The sequence below is a fragment of the Prenolepis imparis genome, unplaced genomic scaffold, assembly GCF_030444845.1.
Source record: "Prenolepis imparis isolate NDT839.2.m4 unplaced genomic scaffold, iyPreImpa1.0 SCAF_17, whole genome shotgun sequence".
Lineage (NCBI taxonomy): Eukaryota > Metazoa > Arthropoda > Insecta > Hymenoptera > Formicidae > Prenolepis > Prenolepis imparis.
Window position 1 is genome coordinate 517,682 of NW_028141175.1, and position 16,682 is coordinate 534,363.

Genomic DNA, 16,682 nt, shown 5'->3' on the forward strand with positions numbered 1-16,682 from the left:
TACGAAAGAACGAAAATTTATTCCGGCGCGGACTCTCGATTTTATCGTCGACGGATTTTGCGTAATCGCGGCCGTTTGTGACGGAACTTTCGCTTCTTCATTTATTTTCGCGCGAGCATATCCTGCATCTATTTTCTGAAGAAATAACGATAAACGCGGCGGCTGGCCGCGAGCACGTGACAATCAGCTGATCGGGATTTTCCCGCGGCTGTCAATCGTATACCGTAGGTTCGTCGACCAACAAACAATTTTCAATATTTGACTGGCCCAGAATCATATATATGTCACAAAAACACACACAAATTTGTATTTTTTTTTTGTTTGTTTTGTTTAGGTAAAATATTAGAAATGTAGGTTAGCCACACGTGTGCGGCACTTAGCCGATGCTAGTCAATTGACTTTGGTGTACGAAAGTACAAACGACTCACTCTCTTCATCATTTTCCCTAACGATGAAAGAATCTCTTAATTTCAGAAATATGATATATTATAAATTGCTAGCCTTAACTAGCGATTTAATTGTGTCGGTTGTTTATAACAAACACATCTCTACGGATATCTGAATTTTTCCGAAGCTCATAGATAATCAAGAACATGAATTATTTTCGAGCCAACAAGCGAGAACCCAGTAATGGGCCTTAAGTTTGTCGTGTTCGGTGGCTCTTAGCGCGTCCCGAAATTCCGGTGCATTAACGGTGGATCAAGGAATCCGAAGAATAACGGCAACGAGAGCCGGCGCGAAAAGAGAGAAAGAACATCGGAGAGAAGGAATTGTAAATATATATATAGCTTTCTTTTATTTTAAAATAAAAAAGAAGTCGATAGGGAGAGCGAATTAAGAGCGCGGTGTGTGCCGAGTGTCGTACATTATTTACGAGCGGGGCCCCGACGCCGCGATTTTACAGAACGGAACGGCAGCTTCTCTCCGTTTCCTACATTTTAATTGGCCGCGCAATGATAAATCCGTACGTCTCTAATTGAACCTCGAGAGCGAAACGATGCGGCGCGGATATGCGGCGGATAGGATATCAAGTAGATTTACAAAGCAAGTATAGTCGGGAGGAAGAAGTCGTCATCGAAGCGCATCGCGTCGTTATACAAACGCGAATTATTAGGATCTAGCGATTGTGGTGCTGTCTCGAAAAAATCATTTACTTACAATTAGATTGAGAAAAATCAGATATTTCTAATATTTGCTTAATTTTATTATCATATATATCTTTATAACTACATTATTTTAATGACTATAGGTATACTAATTTAAATAAATTTTTCTTCTTTTTTTTATATATATTTATATTTACGTTGTATCGACTGACCTCAAAATTATTTTAGATTTTTCTGAGAAAAGTGTTCTATATTTGCTTTTTTATTTTTATTTTTACACAAATATTTTCTTATAACCACATTATTTTAATGACTATAATCGTTTCAGTGAACTTTCTTCCTCTTTCTTCATATATTATGAAGATGTATAGGATTATAATTTACGGAATAAGAGACGGTAAATTTTGAAAATCGCATGCTTGCTGAAGCCAGACGGTTAATGCAACCTAAATGCTATAGGTGCCCTGACTTTCTAATATTTGACTGGCCTAAAGCCACTGTTTGCGTTAAATCAACAATTTTCTTGTTTATTTGGAATAAAAAAATTGTGGGTTAAGAAGAAAGAGAGAGAGGGGGAATTTTTATGGCTCTATTCGTTTTGCGCAATTAAATATTTCTTCGAAGAAGCAACGAAAACGAGAAACTCTTCGTAGATGACTAGAAAAGAGGCTCGGTAGCACAAAACTTCCGGTAAAACGTACACAGTTATTCTTGTCGTAAATAAAGCCGAGTCGTTATCGGGACCAGCTGTGTGTTGTCTTTGCAAACTGGACACTTCGAACTGACCCACTTCTCTCGAATCGGGACTACAATGAATGGAACAGGGAGAGAAAAAACACCCTGATATAATCAATCCGACTGGTTTCTCATGACTGTCGAATACGCAACAATATATAAGCCGACTTGTAATATAATACCTGCTTCTTTGCATTTTTCGAATCGTAAATCTCGACGAATCTCTACATACGAAACATTCTTAGCAATTCTTATTGTGGCAAAAGTATACGAGAAGATTGCAAGCGAGACATGCCATCATCATCTTTTCTGTCCTCCGTTTCTCATTTCCCGTCTCTTGTCGTGACATGAATAAACGTTCCAATTTCCTTGCCTTATCGCGCTAAGTTTTTTCTGAACTTTAGCTTTCGTAATTTAAAAAGTTAGAAATTATTCATTCCTTACAATGCGACGAGCGAATTTATTTCTTAATTTTACATCGACATAAAAGAAACAGATATATATTGTCACTTGCTTGATATAAAATTTGTTACATTCATTCGCGATAAAAAAAATGATTGGTTTTTATCCGATATATTGCGCACCAACGATCAACATTCTGTTCCTAATGTTTGAAATAAGGAGAGAGAAAGGAGGAAGAATGAGAGAGAAATGAGCAGGAGCTACCCAACGAAACACATTCGCGAACAAGCGTCATTAAAGTCACGGAGAGCCTTTTAAAAACCGTCTCTCGTCCATAAACCCAGAAACCCGCGAGTATTGTCTCTCTCGCTGACCAAGTCGAAACTCTTTTCTGCCTCGCTTCAAAATCGGCTATAAAGCTGCCGTAAAAGTGTATCGGCGATCTTTCTCGCTCCGATATAAACATGCCGGCACCGGTTAATTAGGGACGAGGGGGTAACGTGCCGAAAACGGCGATTGTGTGTTGTATACGCTACATTAAAAAAGGGCAGAAGAGAGAGAGGAAGAGAGGGGGAATAGGGAGAGAAAGAGCCCCCGTTTTTCGATAGAGCTCTTTACCGGAGAAAATAAAGAACGCGCGCGCGATTGTGTCTCATACCAGAGTGTGTTATTATGCAGAGTCGACGACCCGCCATTATTCGGGGTTCGCCGTTGTCCGAAAGTGTGTATGTATCCCGGACGAAGGAAATCTCTGTTGCGAGAATGTAGTATCGTTAGCGGCGTCGTGATATTACGCCGCTGTTGCTAAAAAAAAAAAAAAAAGATCCTCTTCCTTTTATATACCCTCTCTCCTCTGCACGTTTGTTGCCCTTATAACGAACGGGCAATTAACGAGCCCGATACCAGTCTAACCAGTAATTTTGGGCATTTATCAGTGCGTAGTCGGGGAGTAGCGGAGAGAAAGAGAGAGGGGGAAGGAGGGGGATAGGGAACCTTTCTAAGTTTCATCTCGGCGTGGCCAAACCTCGGCTACACGGGCTAATCACTCGAGGAGGTGCATGCATCTCCGAAGAAGGGAGGAAGGAAGAGGGAGATGAGGAGGGCAATGGACGGCATCCGAAACGAGGCGATTTTCTCCGGGTTCGGAACAGGGGAAGGGGGGAATGTGTATTGCACGAGGGGTGTCTCACTGTCGCAATACATGTACATTTTTTCTGCAATTACGTATTACTTCGCATTGATTTACAAGCATAAAACAATAATAACCCAGACAAGATTAAAACGTTTTAAAAAAAAGTAAAAATGATATTGTTTGACGTTTTTTTAATATATATTTTACACAGAGAGAATTTTCTCTTAGAATTTACCCTGAAAATCATGGTAATCGTGGGACAATATACAATATATAGTATGGAAAGGATTTTAAAAATATGTTTGATTAATTTTACTACACTTTTAGTGAAATTAATCAAACATATTTTAGATTTTAGTGTGATAGATATTATTATTTTTTATGGTGATAAATATTAATCAGGGAAATTCTCATAAAATTCTCATAAATTCTAAAAGAAAACTCTCTGTGTACTAAATATTATAATTTATGAAATCATTAATATTTGATATTTAATTTGTTCAAATCTAATCTAATTTTATTTGTATTTTTGTGTGTGTTCAAGTTTATATAAAAGAAATTTTTATTAAAAATGATTTTTTAAGTTGATTTTTTAAAATTTCTGAATTTTTTAATCAAAGTTTAAAACAAGACATTTTTTTAAACTTATAACTGGGAACGAAACTTTTTGTTATATCTTTATTATAATATAATATTTTCATTTAGGTGTTCAAACTAAATATTTGCAATATTAATTTTAAAAAAATATTAATTTTAAATTTTTCGCACAACACCAATGGTACTATATGATTTACAATATTTCATAAATTAATTTTTCTTAACATTTCTTTTTATAATCATTCAAATTACATTTTTCTTACTAAATTAAACAGTAAAATGAGACAGCCCTCGGTATTGCATTAATCGTCCCGGCGGTGGTTCCAAATTCCGAAATTGGATTTTACGATTTACATGTTTCAGAGCGAACAATGAAATTTGTCGGACAATAGTTGTCCCTCTCTCGAGAAATCGCATCACTCGTAGAAATGATGATGTATCGAACGACGTATCCTCCTTTTAGCCAGTTCTGCTCGCCATAATTAATCGTGTCATAATTATGAGGCAACAGCCCCGATTTATAACCCATTTAACGCATTCTGGAAAAAAAATCTCAGTTTCATCAGACATTTATATGGATTTCCAGTCTGAATCGCAAGGCATATACGGCGCGAAGAGCCTTTCCCATTATTTGCCCGGGATATCTAGCTCAACAATACAACGTCGGTCTAATACGGCTCGCCTACGTGTGCAATTAGTCGGCGTATTTAATACAAAGTTGCGCACGCGCGCGCGTTAATTAACGCGAGCGTTTTCACGGGCGGAGGGGCTGACGTTCTATCGCGAAGGGGAGAAGAAAGTACGTTTGTTAAGCTACTTTGGCTACAATTGTCGGCTAATTAGCGGCGCGAGTGTCTCTATAGGCGCGTGAGACCCCGATACAAGTTTCACTCGCTCGATTAACCGCCCTTCGTTTACGTCTGTCACTCAATCACATATTAACTACACTTCTCTCTATCGTTGGAAACATTTTTTCTCTTTCTTTCGATGACTTTATGAGGCTATGTGGCGCAATGACACAGCAATAAATCTCTTCGCGTCTTTGTACTTGTCTTTCCATTCCATTCCATTGACTTTTAATCTCGATTTTTAATCGTTAACTTTGTAGTTTTTGATAAAATCGTTTAATCTATTTGATCTTGTTGCGATCAAACGCGCTTTCTCTATTGCTACGAAAATATTAAAAATAATTTTTATGAAATTAGAAGATAAGATTCTTTTTATAAGTATCATTGTCAGGGTTTGAAAAAACCCGGGTTTTTTTTAAAAAGCCCAGCCCAGTGGGTTTTTTTTTAAAACCGGGTTTTTTGGGGTTTATTGAGTTTTTTGGGATTTTGTTGGGTTTTTAAATTTTTTAAATTTAATTTTTTATAATTCGCTAATGATTAAGAAAATTGGCTATTTAATTGGCACAATTCCTTATTATGAATTAATTTTTATTTAATTTTTTTTATTTATTAATGTAATAGACCTTCTATTACATTAATAAATAAGAAAAATTAAATAAAAATTAATTAATATTAAATACTTCATTTATAATATTATTAAATTTTTAGCATTTTTGGATGGGTTTTATAAATGGGTTTTTAAGTAAGTTTTTTAAAGTGGGTTTAACCCAATAAAACCCACCGGGTTTGATTGGGTTGGGCCCACTTAGTCAAACCCTGATCATTGTTGACAATTAAAAATCTAAAAATTGACGATAAAAAATAATAAGAAAGAAATTGTTTAAATAAATGGCACAACTAAGAATACAAATAATACAACAATTAATAATCATAATCAAACAATTTGTACGCTTGATTTATTTTATATAAGATACGATATTTATAATATTTTTAGTGCATATAAAAGTACAAAGAAAAATTTGTGAATCTATACAAATTTGTGTGACTGTTTTGTCATACTATTTTGATGCAACTTGTATATTGCTGTCAAAATCTGTGTTTTCCTTCCGTTCTCGAAATGTCAGGCTGTCCAAATCACTGATCCGTAATACTCCTTTCCAATGACCCTGTTTCGCTTTATCGCGAGAGGTAACGTCTCGACGAAAGCGAATTTAGTTGCAATGTATGTACTCGAGTTTTCCGCAAGATATTATCAAATCGATAATTAAGAATAAGATCCTCCAATTAAGATAATCAACTTGGACAAGAGATAAGGAATGCAATTGTTATCTTATTAGCGATCTTGTTACGAGTCAGTAAAGGACAATTATCGCATGAACAGAAGCCTATTATACATAAATTTAATCAATCTTTTCGATTCTTATCGAATCTCTATGACATGACCTTGTCGTTCGAATCGGATTCTGCCATAAATTCCCGACGAGAAGCTCGAACCAACTATCATATCGATATATGATATTCCGTGCCTCGCGATTCGATAAAAAAAAAAAAAAAAAAAGAAAGAAACGTGTTGCGGTTTTATCGCGTTTTTTCCTCCCGTCAAGCTATAAAAAGGATCAGCCTGGCGCGGAGACTCGCGGAAAACGATGGACTCGCGGAAGTAGAGCTGGCGGCCGACCGATACTAACGTAAGAGAGAAGGCCGGCGGGAGAGTCGGGGCCGTCGGCCCCTTCGTCGAGAACTCGGTGTTCTCTTCGACGAGGACGACCCACTTCGTCCAAAAGCGAGAGGGACGGACGGCGGGTACCGGCTGGCAATTACGCGGCATATACGCCTCTACAGGCGTGTATATACGTAAATACGTTCATTATCTCTCGCCTTACGTCGCGGTTGACTCCTCTCCGCTGGTTGAACTGATTGCGACGACGACGAGGACGACGACGACGAGGAGGCGAGCGAAAGGAATTCAGCAGCGGTTTTATCGTCACGCCGCGGTGCCGGTGTCGAAAAAAAGTTCTTCAGCATTTCATTATCTCGCGGTTTTCTTTCATCTTTTTTTTTTCTAATATCTCTTTTCCATTGTACTACGAATTACGTTTTACCTATACCTATACATTTTTTATCTTTTTTCAATCTCTAATGTTTTCATATTATATATATAAATAAAAGGTAAATATACTTATTTTATTACTTATCCATTAGGATACAAAAAAATATAAAATTTGATTATAACAAGAGGAAATAAAATAAGTAAAAATATAACAAAACTAAAATATATAATAAAATAAATATAAAATATATAATATATGTATATAAATAATAAATAGAATAACAGCAATGATTTCACAAAGGATTATAATATAAAATAAGATTAAAATATAATAAAAATATGAAAATATTAGAATAACTAAAGTGTAATTGATAAAACCGAAATAAAAAATAACGATAATGTAAAACTTTTGAGATGAAAATCAATATGTGTCTTGTAGATATTTTGAAAACTATTATATTTTTGAAAAATTAAATTGCATAGTTATAAAAAGCATTAAATGTCATAAAACTTTTGCACTAAAGCATTATCTTATTTATCTCATACTTTCGATGATATTTGCTCAAAATTACATGCAGTGTATAGTTGAAATGTTAATACGAAATTATGATATACACACACATATATATATATATATATATATATATATATGTGTGTGTATATATAGTTAAAAAATATCGTGACACCGTAGTTTTTCCTTGTCGATTAGTAAAAGTCCCCGGTATGATGTAGTCTCGATGCAAATAATATCTAATAGATGAGTTTCACCGATAAGTAAAATCGCAGCGATAGTTTTTTCTCTCGCAACAATAAAATGAATTTTTATTCCACGCGGGTGCGCGAAGATGACAAGTGTCCGCTGCTCGAATGGTGTCGAGAACAGAGGGAAAGCTCATTTTCACTTCGTTACGTAAAATGGTTGTTGGAAGAAGGTAGACGCAGGACGGTTTTCAGAAAAGTATCCATGTGGCATCTTCTTCTTTTTCGCTTAAATAAATTTGTCCGCTAACTGTCACAGACAGGTCTGTCATTACGGCAGCAGCCACTATCAGCATTATCCCGTTCCCTCGTCGATTACAGTCTAATTTAATGGTAGCCAAAGTGGCACGCGAAACTTTCCTCGGGGTATATGAGGGAGCCCCCCGATATAATGATATCCCCAATTTTCGCGTTATAGAGTTATATGCGCGACCGCTAATTTTGAGAGAAAAGCAACAAGAGATTTCGTGCGCAAATGTCAAATATCTTTATTCCGCGTATACTTAATTCTAAGCTTCTCGCTACCGGGTCTCGTGCCAAGAAATCCACGGCTGTCAGCGAAATTTGCCCGTCGTGGAAAAGTGTGCGTGAAAAGTGCAACGGATAGAGTTTCTCTCCCACGACGAGGACGAGGACGAGGACGACCGACTCGCATCCGGACTCCCGTCGCCGGGGGATCCGTCTCTCTCTGCTCGCGTCGGAATCTCCTGGCGGGAGAGACGACACGTGGTCGCGTTACCGCGGCACGAGGCCGCTTCTCTCGCTCCCTACTACACCTCTCCTTCTCGGCTTCCTCGTCCACGCTGCTGGACGCAATGAGGCGATCCGCAAAGCGCGACCGGTAGTCGAAGCGCGTGCACGCCGAGGAAGCGCGCGTGGATCTCTCGCGATCCCACGCGTGTGTGTGACATATCGCGCCAACGATCGATCATCTCGAAGAGCGACGCTTTTGGTTTCTCTCTCTTTTTTTTTTTTTTTTTAAGACGTTTCATCTATCCATGTGTTTGACAGTCATCGCGGCCCGGTCTCGCGGTTCCGTCTGATGCATGTCATGTGTCACATCGCGCGCGCGTGCGTCTTTATCGTCCCCGAATGTGTGAATACGGCCGCGTAGGAACGACCGACGGGGAAGAAGATGGGCCGGGAATAACGATCGATTGAATGCCCTGTACGATACGGACGGCCGCACCGTGAGGAATACGATCAGCTTCGAAATTGGTGAGTCGAGTCTTCGAGATATCGAGTATATTTGAGCATTGCGATTGCGCGTGTGTAGAGAGCCGCGCTTATCCGTGAATCTCCATTGACGAATTTGAAGGTGACAGGTGTCGGAACGAATCAAGGTTCGAGTAAACCAGCCATGTGTGATAGTACATGCTTGGATCTTACATCGGATTTTGTGACAACTTGGCGTGCTAACTCTAATTCTTACACGTATAAGACATTAAAATGATAAAATAAGCATCAAGCAGAGAAATTATTTGAATGAAAAATGAATAAGTTATTTAAAATTGATTGATTAATTGATATAAAATTATTAAAAAGAAATGAAACTGAAGACGGCACTCGCTCGCTCGATGTAAAAATGAACTTTGCCTTTATATATAATCTCGCTCGATCGTTTAGAAGTGAATCACGCGATGATTCGATGATCCGAATGAAACGTGTGTAAAAGATTGGAAAGTTTTAATCTCGCGGTATCGATAGAAAGTCTCACCGCGCCTGACGCGAAAGCAATTTTAAGCGTTAATACACTTGCATCCGTGCGGATGAAATTAGTCTCCGGAATAGACGATCGATCAGTAACGAGCATTATCCGACTGCTAATACGAGAATTATCGCCGCTTCCAGAAGTAGGCGAGCGCGCTAGATTGAAAACAATATAATCAATAGCCGGAGGTTAATATTATTAGAAAGTTTCGATATCGTGTGCGATCGAATTATTAAGCGAATATAATTTTGAATATAGACATCCCAAGATTCCCCGCGGATGCTAATATCTCATTGCATTGTTTTTTTTTTTTTTTTTTTTTCTTTTGTCTCTTTTTATATGAGAACAGAAACTCTTATTAAAATTTCTTTATACATTGAAGGAATAAAATCAAAAGTAAGATGGCAATTTTCAAGTTGTACAGTTTTGCTAAAATTTAAACGATTGAATTGATTTAAATGAAAAAAAAAAAGATATTCATATCAATAACCTTTGTTATTAATTTATCTAAAATTTATATAAATAAAAATAAATTTTCTTTCCGAAGAAACAACTTTGACATTTCTATCTGGAGTGACGGTAGAAGAGAAAATTGTCTCTATATCCTTTTCTCTATATCGATCCGCACGAATCTTTTAATGAAGGAATTAACAAGCGGCAAAGTGTGTGTATTCTCTTCCGACAAAGGGGCGGGAAGAAAAACGGAATCCACTCGGAGAAAAAGATATCCTAATGGAGGACGAGAGGAAGACGGCTTTTCCTCGCGGCTTTCGCGATCTCGAATGCTCACCGGGCGATTAGTCCGCCCGTGGCGGAATAATCCCCCTCGTGTGAATAGGGTCAAGCCGATTCCTTCTTAAAATAACCGTAACCACTTGCCGTGATCGAACGCGCCACTTTCACTGATTAGTCGCGCGCGCTTCCTAAACACGCGCTTCAACCTCCTCGCGTCGAACTCAGCCTCTCCATATATCTTAGGTGTCCTAGTCTTCTCACCCTCTGTCGACTGGACTGAAACGAGAAATCCATTCTCCGATCTAAAGCGCCGTTTTACACCGGAAAATGGAAAACCTATCGTTTCGGAATCTTAATTTAGTTTCACGCCTTATGTATTACAATGTTATTTTTAGAAATCACATTATTTTTGCTAATATAAAGTCATAGAACAATCAACGAGTGGTAGCGTATTAATTTCTTACACATTTTTTATTAATATATGCTTTCATTATATTTGGTTCGTAAATTTTACCTCATAAATACTGCTTGCTTTAATTATATTAGAGAAAAGAAAAAATGTACTTTCTTTTATTTTACTATATAACTATATTTTCAGACACAGATATCCAATGAATTACCATGTATATAACATTACTTATAATTAAATCAATTAAATTCGTTAGATCTTCTCGCGAGAATTACGAGACCTTGCACGAACTTTCATCATTCAATTTAAAAGTCACTTTTTGTCCGAAACCCATTTAGTCGGCGGAGAAGGTTAATAAAAAGTAGTCTTACGTAACGAATCGAATCTTCATGCTTATAATAGGGCCATCTCAGATGTGTGAAAATTTCTTCAAGTTCTAAAAGTGGACTGGACTTCTTTCTGTGATTTCACTTTCGTCGAAAGCCACCTCATCAACGAGATGCAATCAATAATTTCACGTTGCAGCGAATATACATACAGGTATAGAAGATGCATTCACTTGGCGCATCACTATTTTCGTTCCAGTTTCAAAGTATGTGTTTTCATATGTGTGTGTGTGCCGGTTCGGAACAAATTAGAGCCGCTTTTGTTCGCGATGGATTTGGGTCTCTTTTTCTCCGGAGAGCCGCATCCGTTAGAGCGTTTCGCCGTCACGGTCCCCGGGCCATAACCAGATCTGTCCTGCATATATCGCCGTCCGACCCAAAAATCAAGGGATAATCGCGCGAGGGGGGAATCGTCTCGGAAACTCGAAACGAAATGTGCGCGGTGTATTAATGTGCCATTTGTATGCGCTTTCTCGAAACGCGAGCGCGCGCGAAAGCCGCACGAGTCGATTAACGAGCGAGCTGTTCTGATGTGCTGCTATGCTATACTGGAATAAACGAATGCAGAGCATGAGAAATCTACCTGTTATACGCTAATGACGAAATGTTGTTTGCTATCGTTTTCACGAGATAAAGCTAATTCACGATAGGTAATCGCGACTTGATTGCATTTCTACTAGCGCTTCTCTGCTTCTCTACCCGCGAAATTGAACGACCTATTTTAGAGTCATCCTGTACAGCATAATGATACACAATCGGTAAAAGAATCGAGTTTCATAAATACGAAAGACGTTCGAGATACTTACTAATTGCTCCGTCATTTTTACCAGTAAGTTTATACTTTATCGAGGGGTGTCTCACCGTCGCAATACATGTACATTTTTTTCTGGAATCACGCATTACTTCGCATTGATTTACAAGCATAAAACAATAATAACCCAGGCAAGATTAAAACGTCTTAAAAAGTAAAAATAATATTGTTATGACGTTTTTTTTTAAAATATATTTTTAAATATTATAATTTATGAAATCATTAATATTTGATATTTAATTTGTTCAGATCTAATTTTATTTTATTTGTATTTTGTGTGTGTTCAAGTTTATATAAAAGAAATTTTTTTTTAAATGGTTTTTTAAGTTGATTTTTAAAAATTTCTGAATCTTTTAATCACGAAGTTTAAAACAAGACATTTTTTTAAACTTATAATTGGGAACACGTAACTTTTTGTTATATCTTTATTATAATATAATATTTTAATTTAGGTGTTCCAACTATAAATACGTATTTGCAATATTAATTTAAAAACAATATTAATTTTAAATTTGTTGCATAATACATTGGTACTATATGATTTAATACAATAATATCTCATAAATTTATTTTTCTTTTTATAATCATTTGAATTACATTTTTCTTACTAAATTAAACAGTACTAATATTTAAATAATGTATTTTATTTAAAAGAAAGAATTAACATAATTACATGCATTCCATCGCATTACTTAGAATTGTACATTACATGCGAAATTACTTAGAATTCTCGGCAATTCGCAATACATGTACAAATTTTTAATAAATGAGACACCCCTCGTACTTTATAGTCGTCTGTATCTGTGACACGTGGCAATCCGTTTACTGTCATCGTGAAAATTTTTACCATCTACAGAAAACATTGTGGCAGTTAAATCCGTGATTATACATCTGTTCCTTTGTGGGTTTCTCCCACGTGCGAACAGTAGGGCAGTTTTGCCAAGACGCATAGACTTACTTAGCTTACGGCTAACAGAAAACGAGAGGGGCTCCTGTCGGATATTTATCACGTTAGCATTACGTTGTTAGTTGCATCGTCGCACGCGTTATAATATATAACGACGCTATAAAGCTTTCCTTTACGACGGCCATAATTTTCTGCGATAGCAATTATAAATAAATTGGAATTAATGCACGTTATATACCGTGCGGCAGGAACTTCCGTGAAAGCAACTTCATTAGCGACGTACAACGATGCATAAAGGACGATGTTTTACGCCGCGCTAATTCCACGAAAAAAAACGTTAAACATTCGGATCTACTAATCCCCTCCTCCTTGTCTTAATTATTCGAAAAAAGTTGGGCACAATTAAGCGGGATCTGCAAAAGTCAAGCAGCATTATGCTAAATTATTGACTCGACAAGATGAAGAATTTAATATTTAATCTGATATATATATGTATACATTACGGTTTTATATTAATTTTAATGATGTATTAATATTAAAATAGGAATATAAATTTATCTTTCAGCAGAGAGATCGGACTCGCATTACATTCTTGCGACATAACAATTTATTATCAAGCGAATTTCATCTCTACATTCTCAACAGAGTTGCCTGATCTGATTGCATACTTTTTAAAAAGTTCGTAAGACGTGAAAAAAAATTCACGTAAAATTAACCGGTTCTATAAAAAATAAGCAAATTCACTGATATGTCTCCGAGTCGGAAATATTATATAATATAATTATATATAATTAATGTAATTAAATGTTATATAATTATAATATATGTCAATTTATTTTTTCCATTCCATTTGTCTCTCTCCATTTTATCATAATGTTTTACGGATACAAGCACAGCTTTCTTTTCGTGTAATTGTACGGTCTAGATAATTAATTTTTCGATAGATAACGAACCAGCCGTTTAATTGCGGAATAAAATGCCCCGCGAAGATACAAAATGTGTGTCAATCGCGCAACTCGACTCGTTAACGCGGTTTCGAGGTGGTCCACTCCGTCCCGACGAAAATCGAGTGCAATAAAATTTAGTGGCCGGAAACATTCACCATTGAGAAACGGCCGCCGTGCATTTCATTTATTTTAATATACGATTTTTTTCGACGACACGACGCAGTTAATTAAAAGAGCGTTTCGAAATGCCAGAACTCGTCGGTTGATTTATCTCAACGATTATTCGCGCATGATTCTCTAATTTGAGATTTCTCACGAAATATCGTTTGCGTGTAAAGAAAATCGGCAAACAAACGCAGAACAAACTTGTAACGGTATAATATTTGTGGGATAAACGATCGGAACGCCGACAGGATTTGTCGATTAAATGTCCGAGGCGCGGACTTTGTTTGAAACTGGCCGGAAAATGATTAGCGTACCGTTTAGTAAATCCTCCGAAACATATAGGCGGCGAACGAGAAATGTGTGCCGATTGAAAGTCGACTTCTAGGTGGCCCGATCTTTGCCGCGCCTCTCCCGCGAAAATTCACCTGCATCAGTAGCTGTAGTACATCGTTCCGCTTCATGTTAATGAACCCTTTCAAATAATAATATAAGTATCTATCCATTACGGTTGGATTTACATTTCTCGTAGATAATCGTTAGAGAAGTGTTCCTTCGCAATTTACCATTCTTAAGGAGACTAACTTCTTTATGCATTCCGCACGAGAAATTATTATTATTATTATTATCCAAATATATTATTATTTCATATACATATATACGTACGTATTATATTATTATATTATTACAGTATTATTATATTATTACAATATTATTTACATAATATAATATCTAATACTATTATTATATATATTATATATTTTATATGTAAAATACTATTTATTGCTGAACACATTTTTATCAACTTTAGCAACACAAGTATTCATCAAAATACGCATAACTCGGCGCACAGAATGTGTGTATGTGTGTATCGACACAAAATAGCAAACAAATTTCCTCGGGACATGACACGGGACATCCCATTGCCACGAGAAATCATATCCGTCGGCGTTGCCGCGACGATACATACGCGTCGAGGTGTTAAAGTAGGTCACTTTTATCCCCTGTAGCAAACGATCACGATCGGAGATTGGGATCGGCCGTAGCCCACGGAGAGCGAACAATCGTACGCTCGATACGACTTTAGAAAATTTGCCATTGTTACACACTGCCATTGTTCTTTCGAAAATTCTTTTTTTTTTTTTTGGGGGGGATATCTCCGAAAAGAAAAACACTAAAAAATTATGAAAAAATCGATTTCTCGAACGTCTTCCGGTTCTCTCTGCCCCCTTTCTCTCTCTTTCGTAAATATGTATGAAAGAAGCGTGCGCGTCCGCAATTCGGACGAATTTAGAGAGCCGATCCGTAATATCGCTCGCACGCTCGTCCGACTATTTCCGCGACTAATGAGCAGAGCCGCGCGAATAATGAAATTACGCTTGTCTGCGCAAGTAGCCCGCCGACTCGCGAAGCGAGATTCAAAACGGGAGTGACGAGTCGCGACGATGTTCGATCGAGGAAGAGATCGTCGTGGCGTAACGCACGGAGAGACAAGTCTAAAAGTTGCTTTCATCGCTGTTAAGATTCTAGTCCCGTCCCCGTATAAGCCCTTTTCAGTAAATCACTATATAGCGTTTGATGTCACCTTCCCGTCCCCCTGCTTCTCCCATCTCTCCTCGTTAATTTTAATACGGATATGACGTGACACGCTGCAAGCTGCTTTAAATGGCGAGATTTCTATCGCGACAAAACGGATCGTGCGCCCAGGATCTAATCTCGTCGTGTCACCTGTCGATATCTCCCGCGAGGACCTAGACAAGTGTGCACACATATTATATATAAATACACTGTGAGAGAATTTTCTCTTAGAATTTACCCTGAAAATCATGGTAATCGTGGGACAATATATGGTATGGAAAAAGTTTTATGAGAATTTCTCTGATTAATATTTATCTGATTAATATTTTACTATGCAGTTTAGTAAAATTAATCAAACGTGTTTTATATTTTATGTTTATAGATATTATTTTTATTGTGATAAATATTAATCAAAGAAATTCTCATAAAATTCTTTCCATATCATATTGTCTCACGATTACCATGATTTTCAAGGTAAATTCTGAGAGAAAATTCTCTCTGTGTATAATCGATATTATTCAATATTATTATTATATATATATACATATATATATAATATTATTTAATACTCTATATTATTGATATTATTATTATTTATTAATATAGATATTATTATTATTGTAATAAAAATTAATAATAATATCGGATAATATTATCGATTTTATATAATATATATAAAATGATATAAAATTATATATAATATATAAAATTATATATAATTATATAAATTATATATAATCTATGTATATACAATGTATATATATATATATATATATAGGAGGGCACGTTCGTGACGTGTCGTAAAGACGAAAATATTAGATACACGCGATGAGGCCATACGGCGTTTGCTGCGGCTCACCTTACGCGGTTTACCTCTTACGTGTGCGCGATTATAATTCCTCTCTTTCGTTTCTTTCTTTCTTTACTCCCAAGTCTTTTCATGGCGTTCACCCATCGACCTTCTTAAGAGAGATCCGTCGACTTTTCCATCGGCCTCGATCTCGATACACACTCGACGACGTGTGTATCTAAATGCGGGAAGAGCGGCTACGTCAACGCGCAAGAAAATATGTGAGGTCTAGGTAGATGACACGAGATAGATCTCGGATCGCGGATAGCATGCTTTTTCGACGACCACGACCCCCTTTAAACGCATGCACGACGCATTTGTAGGCGCTCCTTTAACCCCTCGATCGTAAATATACGTCTGCGAGAGACGTACGAGTTGATGTATCGCTTAAAAAAAAAAGATTGATTATTCCGTTTTTCTCTCCTCTTGAATACTACCGCTTAATCGACGATATCACTCTTGTTTTATCATAGGTTTTTCTTTCAATTTTTATCCGCAGATACACTTTCAACTAGAGATCTCTCAATCTACGATTTTGGAATTAATTATTGAAACTC

General features: G+C 36.8%; 1 protein-coding gene across 2 annotated transcripts in view; it reads left to right on the plus strand.

The window, feature by feature from the left end:
• The window catches only part of LOC145946563 (uncharacterized), a 45,265-nt gene that overhangs the window by 3,690 nt on the left and 24,893 nt on the right, over window positions 1-16,682 (plus strand). The window contains exon 1 of one of the 2 annotated variants that reach the window (XM_083056242.1): window positions 8,476-8,847. The exons of the other annotated variant lie outside the window; for it this stretch is intronic. The gene's annotated coding sequence lies outside the window, so the exon portion shown is untranslated. Of the gene's footprint in view, window positions 1-8,475; window positions 8,848-16,682 lie in introns of those variants that run through there. 2 annotated transcript variants of the gene reach the window in all.